The sequence below is a fragment of the Prionailurus viverrinus genome, chromosome B4 (assembly GCF_022837055.1).
Source record: "Prionailurus viverrinus isolate Anna chromosome B4, UM_Priviv_1.0, whole genome shotgun sequence".
Lineage (NCBI taxonomy): Eukaryota > Metazoa > Chordata > Mammalia > Carnivora > Felidae > Prionailurus > Prionailurus viverrinus.
Window position 1 is genome coordinate 129,494,310 of NC_062567.1, and position 13,573 is coordinate 129,507,882.

The following is a 13,573-nucleotide window of genomic DNA, read 5'->3' on the forward strand; positions in this document are numbered from 1 at the left end:
GGGCAGGCGGACAGGTCTCAGAAGGGCCAGAGACGGCGGCAGGAACACCCAGCCCCTGCTTCTACCCCAACACTCCTGCTCCTCCACAGACACGAGTGACTGTCCCTAGCAGGATGCCTAACACACAGGCAGAGCGCTACGTGCTCCCCATTCTGACCGTCTGCCCAGCCGGCTCCTGAGGCCAGAGACTCGCAGACTCCATTCATTCGTTCATTCATTCATTCATTCATTCATTCGTTCCTCACCCTAAACGTCCGCTGAGCTGCAGGGACCTCCGCCCTCCTGCCCCGTGTGTGTCTCCGACTCAGCACAGAGCCTGGCCTCGGACGGTGCTCTCTACAAACCGCTGTGGAATGAGCGAGCATTTACTGAGCACCTGCCACGTGCTCGGGGAAGAGAAGCGGGTAAGACACACCTCGTGCTTTGCCCAGGTCCCCGGGTAAACAGGTGAGGCCCCGGGGACAAAGTGTCTGCAAGGCCAGAGGGCTTCCGGTCCCCAGGAAGATGTGGGGCAAGCAGGAAGTGCGAAGAAAAAGCAGGGCTGGGCCAGGGCTGGGCTGGGCAGAGAGCGGGATGTAGGCCCTGGAGAGGGGGGTGGCTGTCGGGGGGGGGGGTGGTGGGGGGGGGGGACTGGACGGCCTGGAGCCAAGCGGGCTGCTGGGCCAGGGAAGGGAGATCTGAGGACAGAATAGTGACATCCTGGAATTCCTGGCACTTACATTCCTAGGAACTGAGCATCCTGGAGAAAGAGGGATCTGCACACGGAGCGTCTCCCAGCGCTGCCTCCAGGATTTCTATACAGGGCAGTAGCTTTTAAACTTTCGGACCAAGACCCAGAGTAAAAGCAAACATACCGTATACTGACCGTGGGCTTTTGGAGGGCACAACCCTGGGGAGAGTTGGTGAAGGTCGCGAGGGAATACTTGGGACGGTCTGTTAGGCCCTTAGGGTCACGGGGCCTCCGCACTGAGGCCCAGACAACAAGGACTCTGGGCTCTGGGCCTAATCCCTTCCCCTGGCCCTGTATGAGAACCTGCTGCTGTCCTCCTAGCAGATGTCATTCAGCAGCTGCTTGCACACCTCCCGTGACAGGGAGCTCACCCCCTCCTTAGGCAACCACTAGAGCGTGGGGAGGCTCTGCTGTGCTATTAATGCAGCTGATAATTGTACCCCCCTCCCATAGCTGGCCGTCCATTCTCCTGTCTCCTGGCCTGTCACCTCAGGGACCCAGGCCAGCTCCAGCACGAGGCCAAGCCTGCTCTCCGCCCCACCTGGTTCCTTCCCCTCCTTGTTGCCCAGCTCTTGCCCAGTGTCGGGGGGGGGGGGGGGGGGAGAGGATGGCTCTGAAACCCAGCCAGAGAGGCTCTTTCCAAGGTCAGGCGGCCTGAGGGTCTGCAGCTGTTCGGCCCGGCGCTGGTACTCAGCCAGCCCTACCCCCACCCGGGCAGGTCTGGAGGGTTCGGCAGAGAGTTCAGGCGCTGACACCCGAGATAACTAGACAGGCAGTATTGGAAGGTGACGGCCAGTGAAGGCGTGGGGCCTGGGGCCTGGAAACCTGCGAGGAGTCGCCACCGACCGGTTCGGGCCACACAGCAGCTCAGGCAACCAGAGGCCGTGTTACAGTCAAAGCTCATGGATCTTCCCATCAACAAGCCCACCCCACCCCAAAGGTCAGGGGTCGAGGCTCCGAGAAGTGAATAGGCTGCCCGAGGCCACACAGCCACTCAGGGGTGGAGGTGAACTTCAACCCAGATCTGTCTCCCATCCACAGGCCTCCGCTGGGACCAGGGAGGCCAGAGGAGAGAAGCCTCGGGGGTCACGGGATAGCCGGCCACCTCTCCTATAGGGAAGAGGCTGGGGCCCTCCGAGCGAAAGCCAAAGAGGGAGGCAGGTACCAATTAGCAGAACCTTCCAGACCCAGTGGGCTGCCCCAAGAGATGGTGAGCTCCCTAGCAAGAGGCGTTGGGGCGCCTGGGTGGTTCGGTCGGTGAAGCGTCCGACTTCGGCTCAGGTCATGATCTCACGGTTCGTAGGTTTGAGCCCCGTGTGGGGCTCCGTGCTGACAGCTCGGGGCCTGAAACCTGCTTCAGACTCTCTGTCTCCCTCGCTCTCTGCCCCGCCCCCACTCACACTTTGCGTGTGTGTGTGTGTGTGTGTGTGTGTGTGTGTCTCTCTCTCTCTCTCAAAAATAAATAAACATTAAAGAAATTTTTTTAACAAGAGGGGTCACGTGCCAGAGTGACTGAGCCCCTCCTGCCCTCCCCCACCTCACCGCCAGGCCGCCTCCAGTTCTGTGCCTGCCACCTCCCCAAATGGCCCCATGGAGTTTCCAGATTGCTGGCCCCCATTCCAGGGCAGGGGGCTTGGACTTCTTTCCAGGCCTACAGTGGAAGTTTGGAGTAGAGGTAGAGGTTGGGAGGGGAGCGGCAGGGCGGGGTGGGGGAGAGACTTTGCCGAGGGCGGGGCGGGGTATCCCAGAGGCCAGATGGTAAAACCTGGTACCAATTCTGCTACCAAATCAGGGTTGGCCAAACTCCCTCCCCAAGGCCTCAGTCTCCCCATCAGTAAAATGGGACGAGTCCCGCACAGTCATGCACCCTCTCCTCCCTGGCCTAGCGGGTCCCCTTCCATCTCGCTGCCCAGGTGGAGCCGGGCTGTGCTCTGAGAGCAGACGGGGAACAGAAGGGGAAAGCCAAGCACAGCCCCCCATCGCCGCAGGTTGCCTCTGCTTCACGGGGGAGCAAAGGTCCTCGTCCCAGTCAAGGTCACAAGGGGTAAGTGAGTGGCTAAACTGGGATTAAATCAGAGAGCAGGTGTCGTCAGGGGAGTCAGGAGGCAGGGGAGTCACGAGGCAGGGGAGTCACAAGGGGCCCTGGGCAGTTCACTGTGGTCTCTGGGCTCAGCGGCTCCGTGTCCTAGCAGAGTGCTGGAGAATGAGCAGATACAGGAGACGACGGGGCCACCAGAAAACGCTGGGGAGAATTTTCTCCATCGTCCCAGGCCCAGGGGTAACTCTGCTCGACCGCACTCCCCGTGCCCAGGCCCACCTCCCCTCTGCCCTTCCGGAGGCCCCTGCTGGGCACACCCAGCAGGCCTAGACCGAATCTCCCAGCTGACAGGGTACCGCAAGGCCCTCTCCCTGCACAGCTCCAGCTGGGGTCTGGAACACCAAGGACCGCCCGTCCTGGTAGCTTCTCTCTGTGGCCTGGCAATGCCCCGCATGGACGCGTCCCCTCCCCCTGCCCACTGAGACCGGATTTCCTGCTGCTGGCAGGAGAGCTGGTCAACAACTGGCCAGGTAGCCACAGGGAGGAATGCAGGGGGAGAAGAGGGGAGCCCCAGGCTGGAAGAGACGCACACTTCCTCCTGCCGCAGGCCAAATGGAGGGTCCCAGAATGGCTAGAACTGGGAACATTCCGGCAGGATGACGGTATACGGCTGAGTCCACCCCGCCGGACCTTGGGCAAACTCTTGCTTCTAGCTGAGCCTCAGTTTCCTCAACGGAGGGTGACAAGGAGGATTAAGTAAAATCATGAACACAAAAGCCTCGCCTAGAGCCTGGCACTTGGGGGGTCTGTCCCCGTTCCTACAGCAGGACCCCCCAAGAAAACCTCCCTGCAGCCCAGCCAGGAAGCAACAGCACCGCGCCTCGGAGCAGCTGAGCGTCTGGGTGTGCGCCCGAGGGAAGGTGTGAGAGGGGGTGCGAGCGTGCGCTGGGAAGACTGAGGCAGGGGGGACACCAAAGGGAGACAGCGCCACACCCCTGTACTCCTCTCCCCCATTTGCCTGTGTGCCCTAAGGCAGAACAGTGGTCTAAGAACCGGGCAAAACCCACCAGCTCAAACCTAGTCCCGGCCCCTTTCTATTTGCGTCCCGCCAGCCACTCCCCCTTGCTGGGACCTCAGTTTCCCCTCCGGTAATCAGGACCACCGATGTCCCACGTCTTGCCGGTGTGCCACAGGGAGCAGGGAGTGGGTGGCAGGGGGCAGAAGGGTCCCAGGCCTTTGAGAGTGGGGGGCTGAGACCCAGAGCCAGCTGGAGCATGAGCCCCCCCTGCCCCCCCCCACGCCGCACCCCACCCACCACCCCGCGAGCCCCGTGTGCGCGCCGGCAGGAGCGGGCGCGCGCGCGCGCGTGTGTGACTCAGGGTCTATTCATAGCTGAGCTCCACCAGCTGCAGCGTCACAAGCAGAGGGGCCTCAGCCCATATTATTATTTCAATTACCATCTGAATTAAAAGTTTGAGCAGCGATCAGCCCACGTAGCAAGGGGAAGAGGGAGCAGGAGAAAAATAAAGATGAAAAGGAGAAGAAGGGCTGCGCCCGGAGATTCCCCCCACACCGCAAGGAGGGCTGAGTCGCCGAGGAGGCTTAAAGGTTATGCCAACCTCCAGGATTCCTGCCTGCCCCTTCCCGGGGCCCAGGGTCCTCGTGGGGATGGGAGGAGCACTTTGGGATGACAGCCCAGCGGCTGCTACGTTCGTTGGGAAACGGATCATTCGGTCCAGATTCTTGGTCACACGGGTGAGCATACCAAGCTCAGAGAGGGTGAGGGACTAACCTAAGGTCACACAGGGAGCCACACCCAAGGCTAGCTCCAAGAGCCTCCGCTCTTGCCAGGCAGGTCCCACCCACAGTTTCCCCTGACTTCACCGGGGGGTCTGACATGGACATCTGCGGGCAGGACCAGGACCGGGGAGGACAGAAGTGGACCCGCTGTCCCTGCTGATTTCTCTTCCTGCTCCCTTCTCCGCGTTCCCGCGTTCTGGAGGCCGACTTCGCTCCCCACGGCCCTAGCCTGGAGCCAGCACTCTCTCTCAGCCCTCTGCCAAACCACTGAGCTGCCTGCACCTCCAATCCCAGACCTAACACCGTCATCGGCCCAAGGAGCCTCCTGCCTCACCAGCGCAGGGAAAGACCCCTGGCCCAAATCTGACTCTCTGGGCACCTTTGGGCGGGTCACTCTTCGTCTCTGTGCCTCAGTCTTCCCATTTGTAAAGTGAGTCCTCCCTTGGGTGCACGTCTGTAACTATGTCTCCAGAATGGAGCCCCCAGAGGATCCTTGAGGGGGTGTCATGCTGTGGGGGCGACACATCATCTCTTGCCAAGCCCCGGCCCAGGGGAGGGACTTTTTTCCGCTCTTTTCTCAAGGAAGTCCCAGGGACAGCCCCCGAGAATCAGACTGGCCAGGACTCAAATCCAGACTCATTCACTTCCCTGCTGGGTGACCTTGGGCAGATCACATAGACTCTCTGAGCCATGGCTCCCCCATCTGTGACACAGGGACATCAAATCGACATTGCGGGGTTGATGGGAGGATTGCAAGAGAAAGTCTTTGCAAAGAGCTCCCAGCCCAATGCCCGGCGTAACAGTGAGTTTCCTTGCTGGAAAGCGGGCAAACAACGGCTGTCTGCGTCCCAGCCCCTCCTGGGATAGGAAAGGCTCCTGGGATTTGGGAGGCGGGACTGTCATTCAAATTCACCCATAAAGTAGGACTCACTGGGTCTTGGCAGGTACTCATCTGGTTCTGCTTAAATAGCTCTGGGAATGAGGAGCTCACTACTTCACAAACCATCCAGAGGCTCCCCATCTTTCTCTACCTCCAGCTCTGAGAATCTTCTAGAAGGGGCCATAACCTTCTAGCTTAACTCCAAATCGAGCCTGTCGCTGCCTGAGACGGCTTGAAACTCACTTTAAAATGAACCTAAGGTGGGGTGTCTGGGTGGCTCAGTCGGTTAAGCGCCCGACTTCAGCTCAGGTCATGATCTCGCAGTTCGTGGGTTCGAGCCCCGTGTCAGGCTCTGTGCTAATAGCTTGGAGCCCGGGGCCCGCTTTGGATTCTGGGTCTCCCTCTCTCTCTGCCCTCCCCCTGCTTGCGTGCTCTCTCTCTCTCCCAAAAATAAATAAACATTAAAAAAATCTTTTTAATGAGCCCAAGGGGCACCTGGGTGGCTCAGTCCATTAAGCGGCCGACTCTTGATTTCAGCTCAGATCACGATCTCACGGTTCGTGGGATTGAGTCCCGTGTCAGGCTCAGCGCTGACAGCTTGGAGCCTGCTTGGGATTTTCTCTCTCTCGTTCTCTCTGCCCCTCCCCCCCCCCAAATAAATAAACTTAAAAAAAATACATATTAAAAAAAAAAAAAAAGCCCAAAAGGGAGCTCTTGAAACAGACCAAATGAAGGAGGGATTAACGCCCAGGGATGGTGGAAATGATGGGAGCCAAGGAGCAGGAAGGGAGAACAGAGGAGGCCACAGTGAGAACGGGGCCCTCAAACTCCTGGGTCCTGTCCAGTCTTGCCACAGTGTTCCACGGGGTAGGTATCTTCCTGCCTGCCTATCTGCTTCTAGGCAGAGCTGGGAGCTAGGAGCCCCGGGTTCAGGCCCCACCTCTGCTTCCTCTACCCCCCAAACCACCACTGTGGCCTCGGGGTGGGGGTCCACTTCCCTCTTCGGGCTTCGGTTTCCGTTTTTTAAAACAAGGATGTCAGCCCAGTGATTTAAGGGCCAAGCCTTCTGTCTGTATTGAGATACTGGTCTACTGCCCCCGTCGCCTCCAGCCCAGCCTGCCGGGAGCCACAGGGTCCCCGAGGGTCTGTGGTTTCAGGGCCAGAGACCCCCCTGTCTCTTCCCCTGTCTCTCACCTGTGTGTCTCGTATGTCTTTCACAGCGCCTTTGAGGGCTCTGTCGACCCCGTTTGACAGGTGAAGAGACGTAGGTCTAAGGTCTTGCTAAAAGTCACAGTGAGCCACTGAAAATGCAGAACTCCTCCTCTGTGCCCAGGAGCGCAGCAGGACCCAAGGGCATCTTTTTTCAGGAGAGTCCCCAAGCTCTCGAGTGGCCAACTGTTCTCCACACAGATGTAGACACTGCACAGGGCGGGGGTGGGGGGCGGGGGGACCTGCCCAAGGTCACACACAGCAAGGCGATGACAGAATGTGCTGCACTTAGGCTCCCTGCCTCCCAGGCGCCACCTAGCCAGGGGGACAGCGACGCGGTCTGACCTCCGGCCCTGGCCCTGGGATCTCTCCAAGATGGGAGCCCTCGTCCTGCCTCCAGGCCCTGCTTGCCTGCTCCCCGGAAGCCCCCAACGCCTGGGACCGAGGCAGCAAGAGTGAGCAGGAAGACAGGAATGAAAGTTGAGGCTTGGCCACTTGCCCCCCGGCCCTCTGTCCCTCCCTCTCCTCGTGCAGGGGGAACGGCGGTGATGTAATGCACTCGGCTTTGGTCCCGGTGCCAATCTCAGAAGAGAGACGACAGATTGCGTGAGCCAAATTTGGCATCCTAGGGGGAGAGGCATGAAAAGTGGAGATGTGGAGGAGAGGAGCGAGGAGCCTGGGGAGGTGCGGGAGAAGCCCCCTGCCCGGCGGCCCCTAGAGTCGCCTCTCCTTCTGCCCTCGCCTTCTCTCCACCCTAGCCCACCTGACCTCAGGGTCTCCCCCCTACTCACTCTGGGAGACCAGCCCGGTTCTTCTTCCCCGGACCCCCTCCAGCCCCGGTACTGCCACCCCCCACCCCTCCCCGACACACGGCTCCAGCTCCGTTTCCCACCGCCACGAGTCTCCTGGTTACCATGTTGCTGGTTGTCATGTCGCTTCCATGTCCTCGTGACTCAGTGGTCCCCGCAGAGGGGGCCCCTCCTCCTCACACCCCCCTCGGCACTCGCCCCCGCCTCCCCCAGATCCACATTAAGAACCAACCCGCCCTGTAAGCCTACACTGTTCCTCCTCCCCTTCCTTCTTATCCGAAGCAAAGAAATCTTTCCACAGCCTCTAGAGCTACTTCATCCTGGTTTCTGCAAATGTCTGAGAACCTACTATGCTCCAGGCTTTTGCAAGCTGCTTTCAGAGGCCTGAAACAGTCGGCAAATCGCTCGGCAACCCAGTGGAGTCAGTACCAACATCCCCATTCTCCGGTTGAAGACACTGAGGCCCAGAGAAGTCGAGCCAGCGGCCCAAGGTCACCCAGCAGATACTCAAGGCCAGCTCTGCCTGTTCCCAGTCACCCCAAAGGCTTTCATGGGGAGAGGAGCTTCCTTTCCCAGGATCCCCAAAGGTTCCTGAGGAATAGCGCCCAAGCCCCAGATGCGCCTCTAACTCCTGGACATTCCCCTCCTTGGTCAATCCTCTCTTGGAGGCCATATACTCCCTCCCCGTTAGCTGTTTACCTTCCTGAAGGTAAAAGGAATCCTCACTGCCGTCTGCCCAGCACTTTCTTGAGTCTGTGAACAGCCCTCCGCTCATCTGAGCCCTTGGAGGTCAGTGGGGCAGGGAGCTGTGTCCTCTTTCCACAGCTCTGGAAGTTGAGGGTCGGGGAGGAGAGTGACTACCTCAGGGTGCTGGTCCCTCAGCTAGTGAGCTGATTTCCAGGAGCCTGAATGTGGGGTATGTGAAGCCCCCTGCCCAGCGTGGAAAGCCCCCCAAAGAGCCCGCCTCCCTGTGGAAAACGGTCGAATGTTCTAGGCTCACCCCTCCAGGCTCCAACTTGGAGAGGGGTCAGCTCGACGGCCAGCAGCCCGTGCTCCTGCCATGTTGCAACCCAGACCTTATCCCACCACCTCTTCTAGCTTTGGCTCCTCCCATCCCAGGCCAAGGCAGGGCTTGCGTGGCTCGCAGGGCCCCCAGAGTCCTGCCAACAGCTCCCCAAACTGCCGAAGCCCTGGAGGTCACAGGACTGTATGTGGGGAGAAGCGGAACAGACATTTTACACACACACACACACACACACACACACACACACACACACACACACGGGTCTGGCTCCTCTCTGGGTCTCGTACGCGTGGCCCTGGGACCTCCGTCCCCTCAGTTCCCGGGTTCCCCCAAGCCGCTGCTGAGCATCCTACTGGCCTTGAGGGCCTCACCCGCCAGCTTAGCCAGGCTGCCCTGCCTCGGGTGCCTCCATCACACTCCCACCTACCGTCTCCCTGTATTCTCTCCCCATCGCACAGCCTAGGCACCCACGGCAGAAGTGTGGTGTTGATGCCGGCGGGGAGGCAGGGAAGTTTCCCTGCTCAGGGGTTCATTCAGACCTCTTTCCTTGGGGCTCTCCTCCAGAGAGGGAAAGGCAGCCCTTGCCTCTCTCCACAGTCTCTACCTCATTTACCGGACCGCACCCTGGGCTCACCTGGCCCAAAGTAGGTGCTCAGAGCATGAGAAGTGGGACGTTGTCGTCTTCTGTCAGATCAGAGGGCCAGGGCCCTTTGCAAACAGGTTGCAGCTGGGGAAGCCGAAAGGGGACCCCCCCCCCACCTCCTTTGCCACAAGTCACCTGCCTTGAAGCTCCTCAGAACGGGCTGACAACCGGGGGTGGGTGGAGGCAGGGAAAGGTCGTGGCCGGGGCAGGAGGTCAAGCCCTCTTCCACCCACCTCTCTCGGCCTTTCCGGCCACAACCCAGACCTTCACGCTCCCCACCGACCGACCGACCGACAGAGCGACAGAGCTTGCCAGCTCCCGGGGAGTCGCCGGACCGCGCTGAACGCGCGCCTGGAACCCGAGACCCGCGGGGATAAGGGGCTCAGCGGGCGGGGCCCACGGAGCCCAGCCGGGACACACAGACACGCACGCGGCCGGACGGACAGACGGACGACGCCAGCGGTGGGCGTGGGCCCGGCTTACCGCGGGGCGGAGGTTCCGACGAAGGTCCAGGAGGCGGCGAGCGGGCTCTACATCCCCCGGCGCGGTCGGGCGGGCGGCGTCCCGGGCGGGGAGAGGGGAGTCCCGGCGCCCCCTCCCCGCGAACTCGGCGGGCCGGCCCCGCCCCCCTCCCCGGCTGCAGGTGGACGTGTCCGTCGGTCTCCGGGTCTCCGCGCCTCCGGGCCGTCCCGCGCCGCTCCCCGCGGGCCGCCCAACTTTCAGCGCTGCCCCGCGCCGCGCCCCCGGCGCCGCCTGGGCGTCAGCATCGTCGGGCCGGGCCCCGGCTCAGAGCGCGGGGGTCCGGGGGCCCATGGCGCTCGGCCGCCCGCGCTCGCGCCCCCCGCCCCCGCCGCAGCCGCCTGCCCTCCGCCGCCCCCCCCCTGCTGTTCTCGCGCCGTCACTCCGCGCCGTCCCCCGCCCTGCGCTCCGCTCCCTGCCCCGCTGCACTGTCCCCCCCCACCCCCTTCCTCCTCGGCCGGCCGGCCCGGGATCCGCCGCCACCTCCCCCGGCTGCCCCCCCCCCCGCCCGCCTCCCCGGATCTCTGTCGCTCGGTGGGTCTCCTCCTTCCCGCTGCCGCTCTCTCCGTGTCTCCCTGCGGGGTCCCTTCGTCTCCGTCGCCCTCCCGGTGTCTCCCCTGCCTGCCTCCGCCTCTGCCCTGTCTCTCTCCCCTGCGCGTCTCTATCTGTCCTCCTCCCGGTCCCCGTCTGTCCGTCTCCGTCTCTCTCCCCCTCCCACTCTCGGTGCGGCCCCCGCTGTCTCGGACCCGGGCCCGCGCCTCCGCCGCGTCCCCGGCTCGCCCGGGAGCCTGAGCTCCCGCCGCCCGCGGCGTGCCGAGAACTCCCAACTCGCGGCACGCCGCCCCGCTTTGCGAGACTTTCGCCCCTCCTCACACGTGACCCGCGCCCCAGTGCGGAGGCCGCGCGCCCCCCCCCCCCAGGGCCCGGGCCCCCGGCGGCCCGCGGGCCCCCGGCCCGGCCCCCTCCCCGCAGCCCGGCGGGTCTTCCAGCCCCCTTCCGTCGGCCGGCCGCGCGGGGCAGGGCCGGGGGCGGGGGGCTGCGTGGCCCCGCTCCTGCCCGCGATCCTGCCCGGGTTTTCCTCCTCCCTCCCGGAGCGCTCCTCCCAGAACCCATTCCGAGGATCCGCTCCCGGGTTTCCGGGCCCCCAGGGACAGGTCGGTAGGGTTCCTCCGAGCCGGGAAGGGGGTGGGTGGGAGAGGGTCTGTCCTGGGTTCCGTGGCTCCCGGCCTCGCGGCTCAGCGCTCCCCTTCCCCTTGCAGGAGTACCCGCACTTAAAGACCCTACGCACCGTGCTCGGGGAGACGGAGGTGGCCTGGCTGGAGGGACCCTCACGGCCGCCTAGACAGCGGCGCCTCATTTTACAGACTGGGAGACTGAGTGCCAGAGAGGGTCATGAGCTTGCCCAAGGTCACGGAGAGGTGGCAGAGCCGGACCCAAACCCAGTCTCCGGTTCTCTGCGCCCGCATTACTCCGAACTGTCTTTGCAGGGGAGGATCCCCGCCCCGGCGTCCCCCCAGGTCTGGGCCCCACACTCTGGGCTGCGGGGAGTACACCCCCCCCCCCCCCGCCCCTCACCGCCCCTGGCCACCCCGACCCTCTGAGGAGGGGAAGTGCTCCTCCACCGGTGGTGGGAGGAGAGAATACCTATAGTTAGACAGCCAGAAGAACTTCCCCGAGAGCCTGGCCATCTGTGGCTAGTCTCAGTTAAGAGGCGGACAGACTGAGGCACCCCAAAGCCGGATTGAGAATTTATTGAAGGTGAAATTTCCTCCAGCTTCTCCTCCAAGCTGATCCCGGAGCATGTGTCCCGCACACTAACCACCATGACAGCCTCCCTTCCCCGTGCCTCCAGTCCCAACTCCTCAGCATGATGTACAGTCAGGCCCCACCTTACCCAGCACCCTATATACCCACACATACGCCCTGATTCCCACAGATTCCAGAACATACCAGATGCTTCCGCACCTCTCTGCCTTTGCCCGTGCTGTTTTTCCTGCCTGAAGTGCCCTGCCTCCTCCTCTGCCCAGAGAATTCCTGGGGCCCTCCGAGCCCAGTCTCCCCGCCACTTCCCCTGGGAGGGCCTCCTGACGCCCGAAGCAGAAGTCGTTCATTACCCACTCATTCATTCATCCAGCCCTGGTGCCCCGATTTTTTATTTAACCTGTTTGTAACACGGGGTCCCTAACAGTCCCGCCCCCTCACAGGGGCAGATTAAGGGAGGTAGATGCACAAGGAAAGCACAGCTCATAGCAGGTGTTCAATAAACGTGACCATCTCGCACGGCTCATAGTAGGTGTTCAATAAACGCGACCGGCCCTTTCTCAATCCTCCCTTCCACACTGTGCAGAGCCCCAGGGAACACTCCATGCCCCCTCCCTCATGACTCTGCGGTGGCCTCACCGGCAGGCAACCAGAACTGGGGTTCGCGTGAGTCTTTCGTGTGAACTGCTGGGGGAACTTAGGCAATCGGAATCCTGGGTCGGTGGCAGAGAAGTGCCTGGTCACTGTCACACCTTTCCAGGGAAACTGGAAGGATTTCAGGGGAGGCAGATGACCTGTGTGGTCCCTTCACCCAGCCAGAGGCCTGGCCTGGTGGCTGCCCTGGGAATGCGGGGTGCCAGGGAAGAAGGGAGGGGCAAGAAGGGGGGGGACAGAGGTGTCTGTAGACCCAGAGCCTCTGTTCCTGTGGGATCAGTCCTGATGCTAGGTCACTGGGCACAAGTTTAAGGAAAAGGTAGAGGCTCGGGGACAGTGACGTTTGGGAGACAGGAGAGGGAGGCCTGGTGGCTGTGACACCATAGGGTTGAGAGGACACGTTTGGTCATGGCCACCTGGCTCGTTCTGGGACCCCTCTGGCTCGTCTCCTGTAAGGAGGGTCTGGTGGAGGCCGACCGTGGACCGAGAGGAGGTGCGGTGAGGCAGACAGGGCAGCTCCAGTCAGAGAGAGGTTCAGGGACCCCAGGAAAAAGAGTCCCCTCCCCACACCCAAGCCTTGAGCGCCTCTGGGCAGCTCTCCTCGCCTCTCTGTGCCTCAGTTTCCTCATATGTATGATACCCTATCATATCGTAGGACAACACCCCCACTGTTGAGATTAGAGGGAGAATTCGCTATATTTGGGAAGGGCAGGGGTGGGGAGGGGGCGGGGGGAGGGATGTGAGACAGGAGCGCGGAGGCCTGAAGGGGCAGGGGAGAGAGGCTTAGATGTCAGAACCTGGGTGACCCCCGGCACGTGGCTTGTCATCTCTGGACCTCAGGAGCCTCACCTGTGGGTCTGGACTGGGTCCCCGGAGGGTGAGTAGGCTTTGACTTCATCTAGCACAGAAGCACGTCCCAGAAGGACTGAGTAGAATGGGCCCCCTCGAGTGGTTCCATTAACCCAACGGGGAAACTGAGGCACGGGTCATCTTGTTGCGAGCGGCGGGGCCCCGGGCGGCCAGGGACAGCTCTCTGGAAGGGCGAGACTTGCTCTGAAGTTGGACGGGTAATGACGGCGAAACCTTCGTCCGGCCGGACGTTTTGCCAAAGCCCGCCCGCCCGTTTCCCACTCTCAGATTTGATCCTCGCAAAGTCTTTACGAGGGAGAGTCTACGAGCGTCCCTAGTGCACAGGTGAGAAAACTGAACGGAGACACGGAGAGAGGGAAGTGCCCAGGCTCACTCAGAGAGTAAGCAAGTGTCTGAGCCAGAAGTGGAACCGATTCCCAGTTTCTGGAAAGGTCGTTCCAGGCCAGCAGGCCGCTCGCTCACTGGTTGTTTCGCTCTGGGAGCCCAGTCAGGCCTCCCTGGTCCCACGGGGGCCTTGAGAGCCTGTGCAGAGGGCAGGGAGGACTGGAGGTGAGGGGGCTTGGGCCAAGCCGGTTGGACACCTAGAATGGGGGAGGTGGACGGGAAGGGCCGTTTCAAAATGCCGGAGTCACAGAG